Source organism: Platalea leucorodia (genome assembly GCF_965183815.1).
Source record: "Platalea leucorodia genome assembly, chromosome: 9".
Taxonomy (NCBI): Eukaryota; Metazoa; Chordata; class Aves; order Pelecaniformes; family Threskiornithidae; genus Platalea; species Platalea leucorodia.
Genome location: NC_138831.1, coordinates 11134560 through 11142739, shown reverse-complemented (window position 1 = coordinate 11142739; position 8180 = coordinate 11134560). Strand labels below are relative to the sequence as shown.

At 55.5% G+C, this 8180-nt stretch overlaps 1 protein-coding gene across 4 annotated transcripts in view; it reads left to right on the top strand.

Moving 5' to 3' along the window:
* Positions 1 to 2025: 2025 nt before the first annotated feature.
* Positions 2026 to 8180, top strand: part of FOXP1 (forkhead box P1) — a 389382-nt gene continuing 383227 nt past the window's right edge. For 3 of the 4 annotated variants that reach the window (XM_082322181.1, XM_082322180.1, XM_082322178.1), the window contains exons 1-2: positions 2026 to 2071; positions 4145 to 4264. The gene's annotated coding sequence lies outside the window, so the exon portion shown is untranslated. Of the gene's footprint in view, positions 2072 to 2791; positions 2859 to 4144; positions 4265 to 8180 lie in introns of those variants that run through there. The other variant, XM_082322179.1, reaches the window with a different exon arrangement.

Here is an 8180-nt window from a genome sequence, read left to right as displayed (position 1 = left end):
ATGCCTGACGTAAAAGGTAGAATAGTAGCTGAGCACCCGCACGGGCTCTGCACCTACGCAGGAGCGCAAAGTGGCCCGGGAACCAGCCGTGCCGCCTGGTGATGTGTTCTGCAAAGCCTCATAAACCAGTGACTAAAGCGGAAAGGACTCCAAGTCCTGGCTCCTGGGACATCGGAGGTGTGGTATTACAGTAGCTTGGAAAACATTCTGACTTTAAAACAAGTAACACCTATAATTACGGAGGCGTCATCACCTTCATAATTTTTTTTTTTTTTTTTTTTTTTTTTAGCTAACAAGCTGTAGTTGTAGCCTGTGTGCACCCTTGCCAAAATCTGCCAAGCATTTGCTCTTGGGATGGTTCTGCTGGTGGTGGGAATATCAAGCATCTTTCTCCAGGCACTTGTAAAACAAAACAGCAGTAAACAATTCGAGTACAATTAGCAGCTACATTGGCGGAGGGGGAGGGAGAACTCCCACCGCTGGTATTGTCTATGGAATTAATCATGTTTTACAGAGTTGATGTACTGGTTTAGATTTGCGAAGTTAAAAACAGGAGACGAAGTTTCCAATGAACGACGTTTATTCCAGGATGAAATATAAAACAAATATTTTTTAGAACAGTAAGGGGGGGGGGGTGTTTAAGAAATGCTCTTTTAATAGGTCCATCTCCTTTTTCTTCCTACTGAAGAAGCAGATGAACCAAAAAATCTGAACAGAAGCTTAAGACGACGGTAAGCATTCGCGTTTGAAGCTGGCGGTCCCTCTCGGCGACACAAACCGCGGTGCCCCCTGCGGTGCCTGGGCCGGCTGGCCGCGGCCCGCCCTGCCGCTCCCGCAGCGGGGCGGTGCGGCCCCTGCGCTCCCCCCGCGGCCCGCCGACATCGTTCGGAAAGCACGGCGCAAACACCATCTCCGCAAATATTTATTTGCAGCGATTTTCCCCTCTTAATTATTTAAAATATAATGAATTAGGCATAAGTACCTTGCCATTACTGTAATTTAAGGTGTTAATTGCTACCGGAGCGGTTCCCGCGCCGATGGAGCGCTTCTGCCAAGAGGTGGCGCCGCGCTCCCGGCCCTGCTCGCCGCGGCCTCCGGGGCGGCCGGGCCGGCGCCGGGCGGGGCGGGCCGGGGCCGGGGCCGGGGCCGGCGCGGGGTGCGCGGGGCTCCGCGGAGGCGCGGGGCTCCCCGCCGGAGCGGTTCGCTGCCCGGTGGCACTTTCTGGCGGTGTTTAAAGCCTCCGGCCCGGGAGTTTTGTGTCAGTCCTGCGGGAAGCCAAAGGCGACGGCCAAAAAAACAAAGGAGGGGAAGAAAATTGGGTTCTCGCAGGTCCCCGCGGTCGGAAGAAAAGAGTTTTCTTCCCCCGAACAAAGTCGGTCGCTCGGTCGGTAACTCCGCGGCCGCCCGCTAACTCCCGCCTTGCAGCGCCGGGCCGCGAAGGCTCCATCCCCGCGGGGCTCCCGCCGACGGACCGGCCCCGGCCCCGGCCCCGGCCGCCCTCGCCGCCGCGGTCCGCCGGCGGGTCCCGGCCTGCCTGCGGCGGGTCGGGGTCCCGGGGGAGGGCGGGATGCTGCCCGGCGGGGCCCGCTCCCGCCCGCGCAACCTCCGCGCTGTCCGGCCGCCGCCAAGGCACCCCCGCGGCCGCCGGTTGCTGCTTATCCGGGCCGAGGCCGCCGGTGATGCTAAACCTTCCGGTGCCGAGTGCCGGAGCCGTGGGCAGCCGGGGGCCGGGCGGTCCCGGTTCTCGCCCCCACTCGACCTCTCCCCGCGGCCGCTGCCACCGGCCCCTCCGCGGGAGCCCCGACGGCGCGGCCGGGACCGCTGCCGCTCCGCGGGGCCGCTCCGCGCACCCAGCGGGATGAGGCCCCGCGGCCCGGACCGCGGCCGGGGCCAGGGCAGCCCCCGCGGAGCGGCGCCGCGCTCAGCCCGGCCCTCGGGTCGGTCACTCCCGCTCAGCGGCCGGTGCGCGCCGCTGCGCACCCGCGCAGTGTTTCTAAGCAGTGTTTGCGCCAACAGCGGCGTGCGCTGCGAGGGGGAGCGCAGGCAGCGCCCGCCTCGCCGCTCCGCGCAGGTAAGGCGGGCTCCGCGGGCATCCGCGGAAGGCCCTGCGAGGTCTCCCGCGCCCCCCCCAGCTACGCGGGCCCGACCCCCCCACCCCCCCGTGGGGGACGGCTGCGGAAAAGTTGCTCGGGGGCCGCGGCGCTGCCCTCCGCCGACGGGGCGGCCCCGGCCCGCCTGCCCCCGCGCCGAACTCCCTCCCCGGCGGCGCGCAGGGGCGCGCAGCACCGCGCAGGGCGCTCCGCGGCCACTTTCGCTTCCCGGCGGGGCCGCCCCGCCTCCCCCGGGCGTCCTTCCGCGGAGCTCCGCGCCGGCGGGGCTTCCACCCCCCCCCCCGCCCCCCCCCGCGCCTCCCCCTCCCCGCTTTTATTATTTTATTTTTTTTTATTATTATTTTTCCCTTGCACCGAGCCTTGTTTACCCAGCAGGTGGATGTGACGTCAGAGACTGACAACAGCAAAAAATAACAACATCTCCCTCCGCGGGGGTGTCGCGGGACGCCCCCGGCCCGCCCGCGCGGGCGGCGGCGCGGGGCTGCGCGGGGCGGGGAGGGGGCGCGGGGCGGCGCGGGGCGGGGGCGCGGCGGGGCGGCGTGCGGGGCCCGGCGGGCGCGGCGCCGAGCGGAGGGCTCTATTGTTATTTACCGAGCGGCGGAGCACGCCGCCGCGCCGCCCGGGCTCGGCGTGCCGGAGGGACGGGAGGGAGGGACGGGACGGAGAGGCAACCCGCGCCGCTCCGCGCCGCCGCCCGCCCGCGCCGGGGCCGCGCCGTGCTGGGCAGCGGCAGGCCGAGTCCTGCGGGTGAGTCCGGCGCCCCCCGACACTTTCCCCGCTCCTCCGGGGCTGTTGCACTTTTCCCCCCCGCCGGCCCCACGTGCCCGGCCCCCCCCCCCCCCGCCCGCCCGCCGCCGGCGCGGTAGCGGGGGGGGGGGGGGGGTTGCGGCGGTGCGCGGGTGCGGACCCCCCCCTCTCCGGGCCGCGGAGCCGCCCGCACCCCCCACCCGCCCACTTTGGAAACTTCCCCCCCTCCCCGCCCCGCTCTGCGCGCACCCTCCGCGGAGAGCGGGATGCGGCGCCTCCTGCCCCCCCCCCCCCCCGCGCTTTCCTCGTGTTTTCCGCCGGGTCCCCCCGCGCCGCCGCGCAAGGGGCGCGCACGCCCCAACTTCAGCACTCGGGGCAAGAAGTTGCGGCGGGGCCGCGCCCCCCTCCTCCCCCCGCGCTCCCCCCGCGCCGGGCCCGGCCGCCCCGCTCCCCCCCTCCCCGGCACCTGCTGCGGCTTTCCGCCCGCGCAGCCCCTTCCGCAGGCGCGCAGCTCCGTGCCGCGCATCCTCCCCCCACCCCGCGTCCCTGGGGCCCCCTGCGCCCATCCCCCCCCCCCCCCCTTTTTTTTGGAGACGAAGTGTTTGAATAAACATCCGCGCCTCCCCAGTCCGGCGTAAGTTCTTGCTGCGCGGGTGCGGACCACGCATCCCTCACGTGTCCCCCCCCCCATCCCCCCCCGCGCAGACCCGCGGTGCGGAGCCTCGGGACGGAGCCGCGGCTCGCTGCGCGCCGCGGAGCCGGGGGCGGCCGCCGGCGCCCGGTAAGTAGGGCCGAGCCGAGCCGCGCCGCGCCGCGCCCCGCGCACCTGCCGCCCCGCGCAGCTCCGCGTAGCGCCGCGCATCCCGCCTCCCCCGGGCGGCGGGAGGGTGCGCGCTGCAGGCGGCGTCCGAGCGGCGTGTCCGCGCCTCTCTCCTCCCCCCGCCCCGAGGGGTTGGTGTGGTTTTTTTTTTTCCCCCCTGAAAAAAGGCCCGAAGCCCCCCAGCCGGCTGCGGGGCGCGGGCAGGCAGCGCGGGGCGCAGCGGCGGCCCCCTCCCCGCCGCCGCCCAACTATTAATTATCCGGCGGCCCCGGCGCGGAGAGCATCGCCGGGCTGGCTGCGGAGCGCCGCGATTTTAGCGAGTCTTCCTTCTGCCACTTCGCTGTAATGATTTTAATTGCGTGTTTTTGCTTTGAGTGAACTAAACCGAGCGAGATTACTACTTCTTTTTTTTTTTTTTCTTCTTTTTTTCTCCTTCTCCTTTTTCCCCCCCCGATTTCCCCCAAAGGCTGGCAGCAGCAGCGCTCAGACCTCCCGTACCTACCCGAGGTATCTGCCGCCTGCGAGCACTCTCAGAGCCGCTTCTCTAGAGAAGCTGGAGCCCAACTTCTGTGCTCAGAAGTTTAAGGTTTCATTTTTAGTAACTGTTCTTTGAGTGAGTAATGTATGTATACTGCTTGTAGCGTGTCATCTACACAAGTAGCCTGCTGATTTCTAGGGTGCTGGATGGTTAGAAATATTAAAACAGTTCTCTAAGCTGCATTTCCTTTCCATATAGTTTTTCTAAACTTGCGTTTTACCTGCTTTGACCAAATGTTGATGTCACTAATGACAGTTTCTTAATTAGACAAAGTTTCAAGAACGTCGTCGAAGAAACTTGCTGCTTGCGCTGTTAATCCACTGTTTGCTTTAATATTTTGGCAGAGGGAAAATAGGCATTTCACTTAATGTAGTATTATTTTTATAGTTTCTGTTACTGCTGAGAAGCTCCTACTTTTTATAAGTTTGAGAGAGCCTGAAATAATTCAAGTTCTCAGAGAAGCGAGTGTAGGCAAGGAGGTACCGTGCATCTTTGCAACCAGATTTGGGGAAGAAGGGGAAATCAGGGCTACTGGGTTCAATTTCTCTCCTCTGAGTCTTTTCCTCTGCACATTTTATTTGAACTATCTCACAACCATATTGAATGGACCGGGGCACTGGGGTAGGAAGCTCTTCACTAGTTACCATTCAAAAGGTGTCGGCTAAAATCTGATTGCAAAAAGGTATTGTAGCTTTAACATCTTGCATTGGCAGCATTCTTCCCCCTTAGTCTTTGGATTAGTCATTGTATGAGAGACAGAGGAAAAAAAAAAAATCACTTTTTTTTTTTTTTTCTGGAAAAAGTAAAGTAAACAGCCTCCAACAAGTGAACCTTGACAACCCAGATTAAGGAAGGCAGGAGAGATCAAACAAAGCTGCTGCTGGGCTGTTGTCAGGAGCTGCCTCACTGAAAGCTCTGGACTATTCGATCAGGCAGCAAGGCTATATGTTCACTTATGCAGAAATGGACCATTACAAATGCTGATCTTTGTTGTGAAACCAAAGGATAACTTTGAGAAAAATAACTACTATTTCAAACAAGGCTTTCTGTTGCTTACGATTTTGATTGCAAAGTTAGTTTTTTGTGCATGGGCTGGGTTTTGGGTTTGGTGGTTATTTTTTTTTTTGAGTGATAGTGGTTTGGAGTGCGCTGTATACACTTTCAGAGAGACTTAGGATTTGATTTTATTTATGCTGTCTAGAGCTGCAGAGGAGAAGGCGTTTTAGTAGTATAATGTTGAAAACCGTAAAAGTTCTGTGGAATTCAGCTTTTATTTCTGGATCTCTGAATTGTAAGAAAACATGGAATTTTTTTTTTTTTTCCCTCTGTGTGTAAGTGCTGTGCTGATGCATAATAGAGGAGTTTGGTTGTGATTAAGCATTATACGTTGTATCACTGCGTTCCTAGAGTTTAGAAAACTTGTAATATCTTTCCTTGAAACGTATTAGCAACCAGTCAGGGTGGCACCTTATTTTTGATATGCCAAGATTTTTGCAAAACTGTGTGTAACTTGGCTTCGTGGCTATATTAGGGAGACTCTGTTACCATGTAGTTTTTTAGTGGGAGTAGTAGTAGAGAATATTATCAGAGACTTGATTTTACTTTAATAAACATTTTGGATTTAAGTATTAATCAAACTTAACCACTGCAAGTTAGGTTTTTTCCCTGCTTGACAGTTTCATGTTTATATTCAGACACTTCACTGCAAACTCTACACATATGCCCCCTCTTTCATGTCTTTAAAATATTCGAAAATAATGGAAATATCTATTAAAAAAAAAAAAAATTGAGGAAAAGGCTGTTACCCTGATGTATATTAATCAGGAGGCAGACCAAGTGCACATCTACTGAAGAATTAAGAAATCCAAAACCTTTTCGCATAAGTATTTCTTTAATTAGCAGTGCAGATCACACAATAAGTACTTTATACTTTTTATAAGGTAAGGTTTCATAACCATCCTGCATAACTTATTATAAAGCCTGTAGATTTTTATGGTATATACTTTAATTAGACAATAAAAAGTATGTGTGTTAAACATGCACATGTATGCTATTAAGCCATTTTGGGTAATGTGTAATGTTTTTTAACATCTATAAACATTTTCTGCTTAAATCAGTTCCACCGGTAATCGTAATGCAGCTAGTTTTTGTACTGGTAAGAAAAGGAGCAGGAAAGTTGAGCAGGGAATTATGCATTGGACATTACTGCACAGCATATGCTGCAATATGCTTTTCTCTTGGAGTGGGTCACCTTTTTTTAAGAGCTAAAATTTGCATTATCATCCTTGGGATGATATACTGTAAACATTTGTAGCTCCAGAATTATTCCTGTTTCACAGCATTGTAAAAATTAGGAAAAAGGCTGGTAGTAAAAAGGCAAATTTATGGAATGCAGCTTAGCGTTTAGTATTCGTACTGCTGGTGGTCATTTATATTGAGAGATTGAACCGGATAATGTAATTCCTTTTGTGAAATATCTGTTGAGCATGTATTTGTATATCAAATGAAATAACGTATGCACACACATATGTAGGATATGTATGTAAAATACAGTTATTTCTGCAAGGCTGTCCAGTTATTTATAGGGCATAATGATACTTCTGTCATCTTAAATTTTCTCCGAGAAGCTTTAATAAATTTAAATAGATTATATGCTGTCAGAAAATAGTATAAATTTTGTTTACGATTCACTTGCTTTAAGGTACTTATACTAAAGAAGCTCATTTAACCCCAAGACTGAGTAGCATTAAGTGGTGAGAGGAGTCTGCTGAAGAGCTGCTACTGCCCTTTGCTCTTGTGATAATCTTAAATTACTACAATTTAATTGCAACTTCAAGGCACTGAGCTGAAATATTTTTATGCAGCTGAGACAGGGCTGAAGAAGATGTAGTGAGATTTTTGCAGGTAGCTGGATTTCTCTTCGGAGGCACAGCGCTTGTTCAGGCCTTTCCTGCCCTTCGGAGTGCATCCAGCACAGCATCGCCTGTGCGCATGGACACGGCGCCGGCGCCCCGGGAGGGAGCTTTGCGGGGGATTCCCACCTCGGTGGGAGCAGGATCGGGCCCTTCAGTAGTCAAGCAGCTCGGGTGCATGAGCGTTTTGTTTGCTGTTAGTATTTAAGCTTATGTTTGAATTAAAGAGCGCGTTGTAATTATTCCTCAAACGAGCTTTGCTATCAAGTGGCTTCCCGGAGCTTTTCCCTGCTGGGGAGGCAGGGTGGGAAGGGGCTGGCAGCTGGAGGCAAAGACCAGGGGGTGGTCAGCAGCGCGGGGGCACGGGTGGCACCCTGCTCTGAAAATACAGCCCGCCGGCTTGTGGGTACGGCACAGTCCCCGTGTCCCCAAAGGCGAGTTCAGGGTGCAGTCAGCCGCCCTGGCTGCGCAGGGCCTGATCCAGAGCACGCTGGCATCAACCGGGGCTTCTGCTGATGTCGCTGTCTTTGGGTTTGGCTTTTGGTCTGTGTCACTAACTCCTATCACTGAAACTTTCCCCCCCCGCCACCCTCCATGTATAGTAGAATGTTTTCACACCCGGCGAGCGGTTCAGCAGAGATATGATATGCAATAGGAGCCAGAAAGCATTTGCTAAGTGGAATTTATAAACGTTGTGCACTAGAGACCAGCAGCGTCTTTGCGACTGTTCTTAGAGGTCCTGGCAACCAAACTTTACTGAAATGCTTAGAAAGGTACAGCCAGGCTCGGAGTCCTTGACTTCATGCCATTGAGGACACGCGTAAGTGCTCGGCCGTGCTAAAGCACAGCGTTTTTTAACTCGTGAGTCTGATTGTTTTTGTGTTGGCCGAATCCTTGTAAAATGTCTTGCTGCAATAAGAAACGAAAAAGATCTTGCGTTTGCTAGAACTGCTTGCTTTTGCGCTGACAAAAACGCTGCTCGCAGCCTGCTGCTCTCACAAACTACTGTGCCGCCTGATTCCCGCAGCTCGCGGTGTATTGGGAATTGCAGC